Source organism: Triticum dicoccoides, chromosome 7B (genome assembly GCF_002162155.2).
Source record: "Triticum dicoccoides isolate Atlit2015 ecotype Zavitan chromosome 7B, WEW_v2.0, whole genome shotgun sequence".
In the NCBI taxonomy this organism is placed as follows: Eukaryota; Viridiplantae; Streptophyta; class Magnoliopsida; order Poales; family Poaceae; genus Triticum; species Triticum dicoccoides.
The window spans coordinates 476,742,086-476,758,680 of NC_041393.1; positions in this window are offsets into that span (position 1 = coordinate 476,742,086).

Genomic DNA, 16,595 nt, shown 5'->3' on the forward strand with positions numbered 1-16,595 from the left:
TGAGCCCGCCGAAGACCCTCAGGGAGATGCAGAAGCTCACCGGGCGCGTGACCGCACTAGGGCGTTTCATCTCCAAGCTAGGGGAACGAGCGTTGCCCTTCTTCAAGCTGATGAAGAAGAAGGGCCCCTTTGAATGGACTGAAGAGGCCAACAAGGCGTTCCAAGATCTCAAAAGGTACTTGACCAGCCCCCCGGTGATGGTGGCTCCGCGTCCTCAGGAGCCCCTGGTACTCTACCTTGCAGCCACCCCCTACTCTGCCAGCGCAGCCCTGGTGGCTGTTAGGGAGGAGCGTAGGACCAAGGCCGCAGCAACCGTCCGGGTTAAAGCAAAGCAGGGCCAAGAGGGCCTCACAGAGACCGCGGCTGCAACCGGGAAGGACCAGCCACAGCAGGGAAGCACACCCGGAGCAGAGGAGGCCCCTCCTCCAGGCGACCAGTCGCTGGGGGCTCCGTTGTCTCAGGAGGCGCCCCGACCTCCGGAGGACACTAGCGGCACCAGCACTCCCAGCCTCGTCGAGCACCCTGTATACTTCGTCAGCACGGTGTTACGGGACACAAGGGCACGGTACCCCATGCCTCAGAAACTCCTCCTCGCGCTATTGGTGGCCTCGCGCAAGCTGCGACACTATTTCCAAGGCCATCCCATCAAGGTCGTCTCAGCATACCCCTTGGAAAGGGTGCTTAGGAGCCCCAACTCAGCTGGAAGAGTCACTGAGTGGAACATCGAGCTGCAAGCATTTCAGAGAGAGTTCAGCACAACCAGATTCATCAAGGGTTCCGCACTAGCGGACTTCATGGAGGAATGGGCAGAGGCGCCATGCCTCGAGGCTGGCGAGGATCGATCACTCTCCCCAGGGAGCGAGGCACCGGAGGGATGGGTCATGTACTTCAACGGGGCGTTCTCCCGACACGGCGCGGGGGCTGGTGCGGTGCTCATATCTCCCACTCAAGACAAGCTCTACTACGCCGTGCAACTCTGTTTCCAGCACGGGGAAAAGGTCTCCACCAACATAGCAGAAAACGAAGGCCTGATAGCAGGCCTGAAGGCCGCAGTCGCCCTGGGGGTGAAGCGCCTAACCATCAAGGGTGATCCGTAGCTCCTCGTCAACTTCTCCAAAAAAGTATACAAACCGAACGACAAGCACATGGAAGCCTACCTCGCGGAGGTCCGCAGGATGGAGAAGCAGTTTTGGGGGCTGGAGTTAAAGCATGTGCCTCGCGACACAAATCAAGAGGCTGATGACATCGCCAAAAGGGCATCCAGGCGGCTACCCTAGGAGCCCGACGTCTTCGAGGAGCGGGTCTTCAAGCCCTCGGCGACGCCATCAATGTCAAGCACGGCGCAGACTGGGGGGAGCTCCCCCAGCCGCCTGCCTCGGGAGCCCCGGTATGTGGCCCGACCTCAGGAGCATGCCAGCTCCTGGCGCTGGAACCTCAGGAGGGGTGCTGGATCACGGAGCTCAGGAGTTACCTGACACGAGGCACACTGCCGGAAAAGGAGGAGGAAGCGGAGCGTGTGGCACGACAGGCCACAGCATACTGCCTTAAGGATGGAGAGCTCTACCAAAGACGACCCAATGATGTGTCCCTACGTTGCATTTCCAAGGAGCAGGGGAAGGAGCTACTGGCAGACATACACGGCGGAGACTGTGGGCATCACTCGTCGTCACGAACTCTCGTTGGCAAGGCATTCCGCAGCGGGTTCTATTGGCCCACGACACTCAATGACGCTATGGAACTGGTGAAAGCTTGTGAGGCCTGTCAGTTCAATGCCAAGCAGATCCATCAGCCGGTGGGAGGCCTGCAGACTATACCCCTCTTGTGGCCCTTTGCAGTCTGGGGACTGGATATCCTGGGTCCGTTCCCTCGGGCACCAGGAGGCTACCGCTACCTCTACGTCGCAGTGGACAAGTTCACCAAGTGGGCTAAGGTGGAAGTTGTCCGCACCATCCCCGCGGGCTCCGCGGTCAAATTCATCAAGGGCCTCATGAGCCAATTCGGGGTGCTGAACCGCATCATCACCGACAACGGTTTGCAGTTCACCAGTAACCTCTTCAAAACATACTGTGCTAACCTTGGAACGCAGATATGCTATGCTTCGGTGGCGCACCCGCGAATCAACGGTCAGGCCGAGCGAGCCAACGCAGAGGTCCTGAGGGGCCTCAAGACCAGGACCTTCAAGAAGAAGCTGGAGGCCTGCGGCAGGGGCTGGTACGACGAGCTCCAGTCCGTGCTGTGGTGGATCCGCACGACCGCAACCAAGCCAACTGGCGAGACCCCGTTCTTTCTGGTTTACGGAGCTGAAGCCGTTCTCCCTCACAAGGTCAGACGTCGTTCCGCGCGGGTCCTGGCGTTCGACAAGGCACAGCAGGACGCCATGCGGGGGACGGATCTCTTGCTGGGGAAGGAGCATCGCCGAGAAGCCGCGCTGCGGGTAGCAAGGTACCAACAAGCACTGCGGCGATACCACTGCCGCAACATCCGCCCCAAGACTCTTGAGGTAGGGGACCTCGTGCTCATACGGGTTCTCTCCAGGGAGGGGCTGCATAAGCTCTCTCCCATGTGTGAGGGCCCGTTTAAGGTTGTTCATGTTTCCAGGCATGGCTCCACACGCTTGGAGACCCAGGAGGGGGTGCCCATCTAGAACGCGTGGAACATCCAACATCTCCAAAGGTTTTACCCCTGAAAAAGGCCCGGTGCCTGTGAAGAAGGCGAATGCCTGTGAAGTTGCAGCGTTTTTGAAAAGGCCCGGTGCCTGTGAAGAAGGCGAATGCCTGTGAAGTTGCAGCGTTTTGGAAAAGGCCCGGTGCCTGTGAAGAAGGCGAATGCTTGTGAAGTTGCAGCGTTTTGGAAAAGTCCCGCTGCCTGTGAAGAAGGCGAATGCCTGTGAAGTAGCTACATTTTGGAAAAGGCCCGGTGCCTATGAAGAAGGCAAACGCCTGTGAAGCTCGCCACCCGTGACACTCTCACGTAATAATGAGTGGGGCTGTACACGCCCCGGAGTCTCTGGAGTGCTGCCCTCGGGCCTCGGGGGCTCCCGCCCATGCCCAGTGGCAGCACTTAGCTCCGCGTTGGTGAGAAGATGTCGAAGACTAGACTAGGTACCGGACGCGGCTTCTTTCATTTGCATTCCGCAGTTGGCTTGTTTGTTTCTATTTGAAGTTTTTCTGAAGCTGTTATCGTTTTGAAGTCGCGACCCCTCGTCCGTTTCACTTGCTTGTTTTCATTTTCTCTCGCGCGAAGTCTCACAAGGGAGGAACATGGGCACCCTCCCGAGTGTTTTCTGCCCCGGTGGTTTGGAACTTCCTTATCCGAGTCCGCTGCGGGAGCACCCCTCCCATTCCGTGCCCCACGGGCATCGCGGCACAGTCACGGGGCTTGGGTTAGTTGTCCTCGCTGCCAAGGCTGGAGACTATCCCTACTGACTAAACCCTGCAGGACACAAGGTGCACGACAAGGCCCTAGCATCAGGAGGCGAAGATCGCAACGAGCTTCCCCCCAAGATAAGTGATTTCCACACATAAACATGCGGAACAAAATATAGTGCAGAAACGGTAGAAACAGCGTGCCAATTAAACAGCGATAGTTCAACACACCCCCGTGGGGCACCAGACTACATTCTTTTTGCGCAGGAAAGAAAGGAAAGCAAAAGGGAGCACAACTTGCCCGGCACCAACTCTCAATGAAGACTCGTACTGCCTCCGGAGCTCAGCTAGATTCCGCCTCCCGCTTCACCGAAGCGTGGTGTCGGACCGACCCGCTGCCCTCTCCCAGGCGAGCGCGGCGACGAGGGGCTGGTCGCGACCGCCGCTGGAGGAGCTGCCGTCTGAAGGGGAGTCACCAGAGCTTGGCGGGCCTCGGGCACCGCTGCCCGCGCGCCCTCCGCCACCTTCACCCCGACCAACGCCGGGGCTGGGCGCGCGGCCGCGGTCATCATCTTAGGGGCAGCATCCAGCACGGCAACCGTCTTCCCCGAACACCCTCACGTAGAGGGTGGCATCACCGCCAAACTTGAAGGGTAGAGTTCATCGACAACATAGGCCGCGCGCGCGGGCAAATGTTTGCCAGCCGCGGGTCAAGGCCGCCTCCCCGGCGGTGGAGACCTCCAGAGTAGCCCAAGAGGCCCTGCTGCAGCAACCCTCTGCCTGAAGCCAAAGGCCGCCTGGGGCACTAGCAGGAAGTTCACCTATGAAGAAGCGGGGGAGCTAGAGCCAGGTGCAGGTCGGGTCCGCCGACCACACGACGAACTCCGACAGCACCTCCGCCGAGCGAAAGCGTGGCCTTGGGGGTCGCGCAGCCCCAGCGTACCTCTTGATGGCAGCTGGACGCCCACCGCTGCGCAGAGGGCTGTTTCCACGGCCACGGGAGGCCGCAGCAAGGGCCGCAGGGTGCTTGCGAGGGCGGCCCCGGCCACGCTTGGCCGGAGGAGAGCCGAGCCCTTCCTGGCGGGCCTTCCCTTTCTCCGCGGCCAAGAACCTCTTCGGCGGGGCCATGGGGATGGCGAGCGGCCAAGAATAAGAAGGAGAGTAGCAAGGAGGGATGAATTGGGAAAGGTCACGCCGTTCCGTACATATAGCCGGGGGAGGCCAACCGCCGGCCTCCCCGATCGCAGGTAATCATGACCGGATTTGCGTACAGGGACTTGTCAAGTCGTGTAGTTACCGAGGCGTCGTGGGGGAGCCAAGACGCCCATGTCCAATCAACCGCCACGTGGCGCCCAAGGCCACAGGCTGATGGGACCCGCGGCGCTTCGTACTTGCCCCTTCGCTTCCTTGCTAAGCCAAGTTCGGGCGCGCCTTGGGCCCGGGGGCTACTGTCGGCGTTCTGGGAACGGGGGTACCCAAACTTGCCTCCCTGCGACCTGTGGTGTGGCTCAAGGAGTGGCCCAGTACGGCCCATCTTCATCAACGCATACTCAAGACCCTCGCGAGGGGCCAAGCCTCACGAGGCGGACGTCAGGAGGCTTCGTCGGGCACGGCCTCGTCAGGCTGGCTCGCGAGGAGGCGGAGAGATCAAGGTGGGGTACCTCGCGAGGTGCTCATGACGCAAGCCATGACGACCAAGGCCAGTCGGGCGCCGGCCCGCGCAGAGTCCTTGTTTCCTCTTTGGTGCAAAGGGGGCAAGCGAAGGCAAGAGTATCAAGCAAAGGCAACCATTTCGGTGCAACAAGACCAAGACCAGCAGGACGGCAGAATGGAGGTCATCGTGGAGCCCAAGCCGGCGTCATCGTTAGTGTCTTTGGCAGGCGAGGACCAACTTTAGTCAGGATAAGTGTACTAGATGTTCCCCTTCAAAATGGCCAATTGTTGGCGCCCTCCCCGCTCAATATTTGGGGAGAGGCCCAGGGCCTCCGCCTATAAATAGGACTAGCCACCCACAAGGTAGAGGTATCGAAAGAACAAGGATAGAAAGATAGAGAGAGAGAGAGAAGCGACTCAACTCTCCCTAGCAGTTCATCGCACCAGCCAAGAATAGACCCTCGCGAGGCTATTCTTCCTTGTACTACTCATCATTTGCCCCAGAGGCAATCCACACACCACACACTGGAGTAGGGTGTTACACCACAATGGTGGCCTGAACCAATATAAACCTTGTGTCCTTTGTGTTTTTCTTCGTGTGGTTTAGATCCTTGCGAGGCGACGAGACACGGGTAGGCAGGGGGTGTGATATCCACGTGCACCCTAGAGTTCGAACCTTGAGGGTCTGCCGGAACCCGAAATCCGACAGTGTGGTCAATAGCCGGGGAGCCTAATTTCTCTCTCGAAGCCGCTAAAGTTTGCTAAACTGGCCTAGTGAGAAGTACTCCGCCTTCGGATAGGAGGTTGAAGCCGTCGGCTGACCCACTTGAAAGTCTTGAGATAGGATGTATCATGTTAAAGCACGACAGAAACACAATTCTTTTTTTTCTAAGACCAATTTTCTGATTGGCACCGAACAATTGATCTAGTTCGGACCTCGAGTTTTTACTGACATTTTTTTGGTTTTCCTAGCCTATGGCACTTTTAAACTATTTGTGCGTTTCCAGCATTAGTCTCACAGTGCAACGCCGGACACCTTTAGAGATTCGGCAAAAATTCTCGGATATTGCTATATATGCATCAGTTTCGAATTGTGTCTTCGGTGAATAGTTGGGTTGCCCGGCTCTTGTGCTTGCCTCTTATGTTCCGCTTTGTTCGGCTAGGTGTGCAAAGGGAGAACCACTGCGATTGTGCTTCCAGCTCGCATGGTTAAGCACCGCAGTGGAGAAAGCCGAAAACTGACTGTCACAATAAGCGTAAGCTCTGGCCAGCGGTCCGATGACTGTATTAAATGACGGGCCGTTCATAACATTGGCCGAAGTGTTTACGGCTTGACCTCGGCTGTCGCCGAACACTAACCGGGGGGCTACTTGCTGGCCTCCCAAATTTAAGCTCCTATGACTAAGTGAAAGTTATAAAGCCCACATATCTTACTGCCTCATTTCCGCCAACACAACCGCCTCCGGGCACCGAGTCGTCGGCTAAGGGTTGTTTTGTTAGTGCGGAAACACCCTGCGTAGTATCTACCAAGGGGTAGAAGCCGACGATGGGCCACTTTCAACTGATAAACGGTCGCAATGGAGTCAAAATAATGATGTAAAGTACTTGGATACATAGAATCATTACACATAATTTGTGATTTTACTTCAGATATCGATCCTTAATTCGGCCACCCGTGCCCACCTTAAGGCTCGGGGGCTACTGGGCTTCATGCTCATCATTTACAAATATTAAAGGGGTACATCGATCCCTTGATCTGGTGTTGCCACCCGACTAGTGTATTGGGGGCTACTACATTGACAATCCAATGCAAAAAATTTAAAGTGCAATATAGTTTTCGAGGAGATTATTATCCTCTGGTTGGCCGGCAGCACCCAACCTGAGTCTCGAGGACTTTGCACACCGCGTTTCTATCCCTCGGTATGCTGCCAAGCTGGGAATTGATCCTCAGGCTGATTTTATGAATTGACCTGAGTCTCAGGGGCTACTAGGGTCAGCGGCTTGATGTTTTCCTTCAGGTGCATCCCGGATATTAGGCCAACACGCACCTTGAGGGCATTTTCCGGCATTAAGCTCGGCTAAACTCCTTCAACTTTTTTGAACCAAGGTGATCTATGACACCTCGAATATACTCCGGCGTTGGAGCTTGGACATAGTCTGGCATTTGAGCTTGGACATAGTCCGGCATTTGAGCTTGGACATAGTCCGGCGTTGGAGCTCGGATACGTTCCGGCGTTGGAGCTCGGAAGCGGTCCGGCGTTGGTGCTCGGCTGCTAAAGATACCTCGAATGTAGTCCAGCGTTGGAGCTCGGACACAAGAGGACGTTGCCGCTCGGGAACAACTCCAAACCCAAGGTGCGGCATAAAAATAACATGGCATTGATAAAGGCCTAAAACTTAAAGGGGCTCCTCGGATACCCGATGTGTAAACTCTTCGGATGCACTTCGGCGATCCTCAAGATCGATGATGAGAAGATTTGTTGAACCAGTTTTCAAGACCAACGACCGAAGGTGAAGAACAGTTTGGAAGAATCGAGGAGAGTCCCCAACTTGAAGACCGGTTGAGGGGGCTACTGACGGTGTCCTGGACTAGGGGGTACTCACCATGTCGTCTCCCGATCTGTTGGATTGGCCCGAGGACCCCCATGGCTGTATACTCTTGGGCCAGTTCGGACAACCTCTGCCGCATATAGGGCTGCAAGAAAAGCTCGAGGCTCGTAAGACACTCAAGATCGACTCGTTTTTTGGCTTGACTTGAGATCGACTCGAAAATAAATGAACCGAGTTTGAACACTTTATGTAGCTCGACGGAGAAATGAGCCGATCTAGAGCCAATATCGGCTCGCTCGATTTTAGCTCGATAGCTCGACATAATACCATTATGTTCAATGATTATGCCATATATTAAATTAAAATAAGATAATTTGTTACAATATATGATGTCCATGATTTTTCTCCATTTTATTAACTAGCAAACATGGTAGCTTAATTAAGTGTAGAGAAGATTTAGGTCTAATTATGGTACGTGATCGGCTATGTGTTAAATATCCTATTGCTTTTGGCAAAATTTCCCAGCATATGCACCTTCTTTTTCTTGTTTTTCGTCCACGAAGACCACCATCTATTTCTAGTTCGCCCAAGAGAAAAAGATGTGCTCGGAGCTCTCCCGAGCACGACGGGACTGACGTACAAAGTTGTGTCGTGTTGTGTCCTTATCTAGTCTGAATAATTATCATAGATTTATAATTTTTACCATTTTGTTTAGCTCAAAACTACCTCAAGATCGACTCGAGATCGGTACAAGCTGAGCACGAGTCATGTTCTACAACTCGATCTTGAGCTTCACTCAGATTGAGATCGGTCGAATTTTAATATGAGTTGAGCTGAGCCAACTCCAACTCGCTCGAACTCGACTCGTTTGCAGCCCTAGCCGCATACAAGGAAGACTCCACAAGACTTGGCGCCCAAGACAAGGACTCTCCTAAACCCTAGGCCTCTGGTGTCTTATATAAACTGGGGCCAGGCTAGTCAATAGACAATCTGATATTCATAACCACAATCTCGTGGTAGATACATGTACTCTGTACTATTCCCATATGAATACAATCAAAAGCAGGACGTAGGGTTTTACCTCCATCAAGAGGGCCCGAATCTGGGTAAAATCCGTGTCCATGTTACCATCGCTCCAAGACGCCTAGCTTAGGACCCCTACTACGAGATATGCCGGATTTGACACCGACAACCACTAGCCCGTCGTCCACTGCATGAGATGGACGTCTCTCATCCCCGGCGCTAGACCAGGATCCTTTCATCGCCTCCTCTCGCTTCATCGGTGTCGTCGTCCACCTTGTCGTTGCCGCTCCTACGACCGCCTCGTCCACGGAAATAGGATTTATGCCCCAACCCGGCCATCTGCCGTCTAAAGTCTTCTTCCCCGCCGCCGACAGCCATCGCACCCGCAGCACCCTCAACGTATCAGCATAGGCCTACACGGCATTGCAAGAGAGGTGGTACTCTTCCATATGTGCTTAAGTTATTGATATCACGCGGAAAATAGATCATAATTTGTTTACTGTACTTTTCTTGTCCGTACCAAATCGTAGTGGCTAGTTGAAAGCAAACATTGGTTATGAAGTAGCTTTGTCCGGTTGCACCTTCAAATCCACCATGGCACGGGCACTATACTTGTAAAGCTTATGGTTTCCCCCCTTTATATTCATTACCATCATCGTAGGTGCTTCATGTCGTGCTAGCACTGCTCCTCAAGACCTCAACCCAAAGCTTACATGTTGAAATACGAATCTGATATGATGCTCATATCACTAAAATAGAGAATGTTTAATTGGTCACCTAATGTTCCTATATTCATTTCGAAAAGCATGTGCGCCACCCACTGGTCCAGCTAGTTCCACTTTCCTGATTTTTCTCTTGATGCTTAGGGTTTTCCCCTTTTATCTACTCTACTATGATCTGCATAGGTGCTTTCTGTCGTACTAGCATTACTCCACCCTTCAAGCTAAACAACACAACACTCAGAATTCAAAAGCTTAGTTGTCCAAATATCATTATGATATGATACTGATATTAGTTAACTAACACATTTAATTGGTTAGCTAAAGGTTCCACTTGAGTTTCCAAATGCATGTCGTGACATATAGAGAGACAGCATAACTGCATTTCTTTCTCACTTGTTGACCGTACTTTCTTGTCCATACCAAATCTTAGTTGTTATTTCAAAGCAAACATCGGTTGCTAACTACCCTTTGCGCAGTTTGTAGCTTCAGATCTGCCATCCCACTGCCACGGTGAACACTGTACTCATCATGCTTATGGTTTCCCCATTTTATGATTACCGCAATCAGCCTACGTGGTTCGTGTCGTAATAGCATAGCACCACCCATCGAGCTAAACAAGCTTAGTGGTACAAATTCATATCTGATATTATTGTTGATATTAGTAAAACTGGGAGATGTTTAATCGGTTAGCTAAATGTTCCTACTTTAACTTCGAAATGCATGTGAGCCACATATGGAGAGACCGGAAAGAATAGTATTTCTCTGTGCGCTCTAGTTCATCATAGGTGGCCAACCGACATTGTATTGAAAGACTTGTAATATCTTCAATCTTCTTGCTCTTCTGCTCTTCTTTAAGATGATCCTCTTCTCTTTCGGTCGAGTGGTCAGGTCTAGTTGTTCTCCCTTAGTATATTTTGAATCTGTCAGGTCAGGTCGACTTGTTCTTCTTTACTATATGTTGAAGCTGTCATCTGCGAAGTGTCATCACTTCTGGAGCTCTCATATTTTGAGTAGTAGGCCACATTATATTAATGCACACACCAAATTACAGCATGCATGGCATCTCTTAAAAGAATTGCAGAGATAGCAGAAAGGGGTTTACAGGGAGGTAGTATTGGATTAGAATCACTTCTGCATTACAAAGAAAATCTCACTTGTTTTTATGTTTTCATGCATGTCAAATATTGAACATTATCAAAATGAATATGAGAATGGGCGCATGAGAGGAATATGGCAGAACAATCCATTGGCTAACAAACTTGGCATGGTGGAGGATGGCCTATCTTATTCACCCATCAAGGTGCTTGCTCTAACTTGGCAAAGTTGTATTGGTCGCACATATTTTGCATCTGACCTCTTGCATTACTTCTACTTTGTTACACCATCTGCTTAGTTTAAGCATCATATATGAGTATATGCCATACCTATCTATTTTTTGTACCTATTCCATGTGTCGTCACACTATGTTTTTCCAGTCAAATGTTGTTCTTTCGTAATAGATGTCCAAAAGGAAGAGGGTGAGTGCAGATCCTCAAGGTGTAAAAACTAGGTATTTGGAAAAGGTAGTGATACGTGTTAAATCAGATAGATCAGCAGCCACAGAAAACGCAGGCCCAACTGTACCACACTTTACCCCTACTCCAGTGGCCAAACCCCTATTAGAACTGCTGACAGCCCAGCGTCAGGTACTGTCTATGATATCATTCAAAATTTGAACTCCTAAATTTCTGCATGTGCCTTACCTTCTCTCTTGTATGAAAACTAATTTCAGATGAATCTCCTTGCTCAAAGGTTCATACGATCTCACAACAATACTGGGCTCTGCATTGCTCTTGTCAGTACCTCTCTCCCTTTTGCCGTGTAACGCTGTACTTAATTAATTGCTATTTGATTATGTATCATCAGTCTACAACTGAGCTTCATTATCCTCTGTTTCTTCCAATATTATTTGATCTATATTTACTCTTTGCAAAATGTAGAATAATGGCAACGCTTATAAAGAATTTTCTTTGGGAAATTTATTGAATTATCCTTCCATCAACATGGAGAAGGGCTTTGTCCAGCCCGTGTTAACATGTAATGTAAGTTCATCCTTCTCAAGCCTTCAAACTTTGTTCTAGTATAGATTTGGATAGGCATCATTTCCTCCACTTCTGTTTGCTTTGCTGTTTACATCTGATTGGATGTTTGCAACAACTACCAGTTTCAAACTGTAGTTGTAAAAACATGTTCCTTATGCAGAACAGATCCATTTATTTGCTTATATAATTGTGAAACCTGTTATGTGTCTCCTTGTTTCTCTTCCAGAGTCGTATCTCTTCCGCCAGGCAGAACTTTAGGGAAGATAGTGAGCCAAACCATCTTGAGGACAGCGAGATGACACCAAGGTCCTGTCTTGATTAAGACAATGAGTTGAAGCTACTCGCCAGCAGGTGTGCGACAACCTCTGTGTAGTCGCTGCCTCAATCAGTTCGACTTCTTCAGTCTCAACTTAAAGCGAAAAGGCTTGCTTCAGCTCAGCTCCGACTTGAAGTCAAAGATGCAATGAAGATGCCAAAGGACTGCCGTGCACACCATCATGCCATACATCTACTGTTGATGCATCTATCGTTGACACAACTGAGGTCTACTCAGCTTCTTCGGCTATTTGGGGGGGCCGACCTGGCCAGGCCTAGTGCCTTCTGAAGTTCTCTCAGTTTTGTATATTCTTTTGTCGGCGCGTTTATTTGCACTGGTGGCGAACTTTGATGCCCAGTGGATGTAATATGTGTGATAGCCGATATAGCCTAGCATAAGTTGCTTGCTTAGTTATTTCCTTGTTGTCTTGTTTATTTGTTTGCTTGTAGTCATTGTAGTTCTTTTTCCGTGGTTTGTTAGTGGCTGCAATAACCTATTTTTTAAAACTAGGCCACAATAACCATGGGCTAATATTTACTGTAGTGACACTGGGCCTCCTACGGGCCATAGAAATAGTGGGCCTTCTACGGGCCGTAGAAACAATGGGCCTTCTACGGGCCATAGAAATAATTAGCCTTATACGGGCCGTATCATCAATTGGCCTTATACGGGCCGTATGATCGATTGGCCAAACATGGGCCAATAACAGACCGCATTATAGCCATAAACGGGCTAGAGTTGGAATCGTCCGTTCATGGGCCGACCATAACGGGCCATCGTTAATAGGCCGTATTTGATGATGCTATGAAAACGGCCCAACGTATTAACGAACCACAAACGTTACGACTGTAACCACGGGCTGAATTTGGCCCACAAGCAGAAAATGACAGTAACGGGCCGTAAGTAAACGAATGTTGGAAATGAGCTCAGGAATTAATGGGCTCTGAGAAGGCCGAAAGATAACATGGGTTGGAAACGGCCCAACGGAATAACCGGCCGTTAATGGGTATAAAGTGATACACTGTTCATTATGGGCCAGTTTCACTACGGGCCATTAATGGGTGTAAAGTGATACACTGTTCATTACAGGCCAGTTTCACCATGGGCCGTTAATGGGCCAAGAGTTACAAAGGGCCTCATACGGTCCGAAAGACGTCATGGGCCATACATGGGCCGGAAGTGAAAATGGGCTGGAATCATATTGGATGGCCCAGATGGCGCTACTGGGCCTAATTCGGATAGGGTGTAACGGGCCTTGGGTTAGCGGGCTGTAAATGGGCTAGATGCGAACAAGCGGTTAACACGCTTTCCATGGGCCGGCCCGCCACCTTTTGACCAAGTCAAATGGGCCGGCCTTTTCACAGGAATGGGCCTCTGTTGGGCCGTGCCACGTGTCAACGTATCATAGGCGCCTTCTGTCCAATGAGTGGATGACATCTATCCCAATGATGAGCCGACACATGTTTCCTCCAGCCAATGATGATTTTACACGCGCAAAATCCCCATTGGTCGGGGCTGTTAAAAGGTTATCGGATCCAAAACCCGACCCGATAGCTTAACGGTGTTCCGTTACGGTGGATGCCATGTGTCGATCACCCTTGACGAAAGCACTTCTGTGACGTGCGATTTATCGTCACGGAAGTGGACACTTCCGTGATGATAATTTTGGTAATGTCATGGAACACTTCTACGACAGCACAGGTATGACTATCTTGATTCTGTCATAAGATCGTCATGGATGTACATGCATGACAAAAAACGCGACCTACTGTGACAAACACGTATCATCACGGAAATGTATTTTTTTGTAGTGCCTTCTTCTTCTTATTCCTTGACCTTCTCCCTAGATGGGAGAAGGGTTTCCCCTTTGGTCCATGGTCTCCATGGCGTGGGAGGGGCGAGAGACCCTCCGGGATTAGATTTTTCTGTCTGTCTCTCTCTGTTTCTGCATTCCTGGTTCTGCCCTTTCACCGTTTCTTATATTCCCGGAGATCCGTAACTCCGATTGGATTGAAACTTTGAACACGATTTTTTTTCGGATATTAGCTTTCTTGCAGCGAAAGAAGGCAACAACCGCCTTACGGGGTGTCCACAAGGGTCAGGGGCACGCTTGCCCCCTGGGGCGCACCCCCTGCCTCGTGGCCCCCTCGGGCATCGTCTCATGTTGATTCTTCTTCCCAAAATTCATAAATATTCCAAAAATATTCTCCGTCCATTTTTATCCCGTTTGGATTCCATTTGATATGGATTTTCTGCAAAACAAAAAAAATGCAACAAACAGGAACTAGCAATAGGCGCTGGATCAATATGTTAGTCCCAAAAAAATTATAAAAATTTGCCAAAAGTACATGAAAGTTGTATAATATTGGCATGGAACAATCAAAAATTATAGATACGACGGAGACGTATCAGCATCCCCAAGCTTAATTCCTGCTCGTCCTTGAGTAGGTAAATGATAAAAAAGATAATTTTTGATGTGGAATGCTACCTATCATAATCTTTATCGTGTAATGTAATCATGGCATGTATATTAAGACACGATTGATCTAAAGCAATAGTCTATCATTTGACTTAAAAGAATTTAATAATCGGGCATCCCAACAAACAATCATGTCTTTCAAAATATCAATGCTAAAGAACGTTATCCTACAGAATCATATAGTCTTGTATGCTCCCTTTTCTTAACACAAGGTACCCCTCATGCTCATCCCGGTGTCAGCCAAGCAATTGGTTCATACTTTTTAACGCGCTTCAGCTTTTTCAACCCTGACGCAATACATGAGCGCAAGCCATGGATATAGCACTACAGGTGGAATAGATTATGATGATGGAGGTTGTGTGGAGAAGACAAAAAGGGAGAAAGTCTCACATCGATGCGGCTAATCAATGGGCTATGGAGATGCCCATGAATTGATGTCAATGTGGGGAGTAGGGATTGCCATGCAACGGATGCACTAGAGCTATAAGTGTATGAAAGCTCAAACTGAAACTAAGTGGGTGTGCATCCAACTTGCTTGCTCATGAAGACCTCAAGCATTTGAGGAAGCCCATCATCGGCATATACAAGCCAAGTTCTATAATGAAAATTCCCACTAGTATATGAAAGTGATAACTCAAGAGACTCTCTATATGAAGAACATGGTGCTACTTTGAAGCACAAGTATGGTAAAAGGATAGTAGCATTTCCCCTTCTCTCTTTTTCTCTCATTTTTTTGGTGGGCTTCTTTGGCCTCCTTTTTTTATTTGGGCTTCTTTGGCCTCTTTTATTTTTATTTGGGCTTCTTTGGCCTCTTTTATTTTTCATAAAGTCAGGAGACTCATCCCAACTTGTGAGGGAATCATAGCTTCCATCATCCTTTCCTCACATGGGACAGTGCTCTAATAATGATGATCATCACACTTTTATTTACTTACAACTCAATATTACAACTCGATACTAGAACAAAATATGACTCTATATGAATGCCTCTGGTAGTGTACCAGGATGTGCAATGATCTAGCATAGCAAATATATCAAAAAATGGACAAGCCATGAAAACATCATGCTAGCTGTCTTACGATCATGCAAAGCAATATGACAATGAATGCTGAAGTCATGTATATGATGATGATGGAAGTTGCATGGCAATATATCTCGGAATGGCTATGGAAATACCATAATAGGTAGGTATGGTGGCTGTTTTGAGGAAGATATAAGGAGGCTTATGTGTGATAGAGCGTATAGTATCACGGGATTTGGATGCACCGGCGAAGTTTGCACCAACTCTCGAGGTGACAAAGGGCAATGCACGGTACCGAAGAGGCTAGCAATGATGGAAGGGTAAGAGTGTATATAATCCATGGACTCACATTAGTCATAAAGAACTCATATACTTATTGCAAAATTTTATTGGCCCTCAAAGCAAAGTACTACTACGAATGCTCCTAGGGGGGAGGTTGGTAGGAGTTAACCATCGCGCGCCCCCAACTTTCACGCAAAGATAAAAAATCAAAATACAATGCGCGCCAATTTGGTTACATAGTTAGGAGACCATACGTGCATGCTTCGGGAATCACAAACCTTAACGCCAATATTCTTACTAAACACAACCATTTACTAGAACCTCCCACATATTATCATATTTATATCGCAAAACTATTGCAAGGAATCAAACATATCATATTCAGTGATCTACAATTTTTATGTAGGATTTTATGACTAACTATGTGAATGACCAATTCCTGTCATCTCTCTAAATAGATATCAGTGAAGCAAGAGAGTTTAATTCTTTCTATAAAAGATATGCCCACGCTCTAACAAATATAAGTGAAGCAAAAGAGCATTCTTCAAATGGCGGTTTTCTATGTGAAGAGAAACACGCAATCCAAACTTCAAATAATATAAGTGAAGCACATGAAGCATTCTATAAAGCCATACTCAAAAAATTTAAGTGAAGTGCAATGAGCATTTTATAAATCAACCATGGACTATCTCATCCAGCATGGTGCATAAAAGAAAAGTGAAAACTAAATGCAAAAGACGCTCCAAGATTTGCACATATCGCATGAACGAAACGAATCCGAAAACATACCGATACTTGTTGAAGAAAGATGGGATGCCTTCCGGGGCATCCCCAAGCTTAGACGCTTGAGTCTCCTTGAATATTTACTTGGGGTGCTTTGGGAATCCCCAAGATTGAGCTCTTGCCTCTCCTCCTTTTCCTCATATCAAGACCTCCTCGATCTTCGAACACTTCATCCACACAAAACATCAACAGAAAACTCAGTAAGATCCATTAGTATAATAAAGCAAATCACTACTCTAAGTACTGTTGCAAACAAATTCATATTCTTGTTTTTGCATTCTAGCTACTGTAATATAACTTTTCCATGGCTTAATCCACTG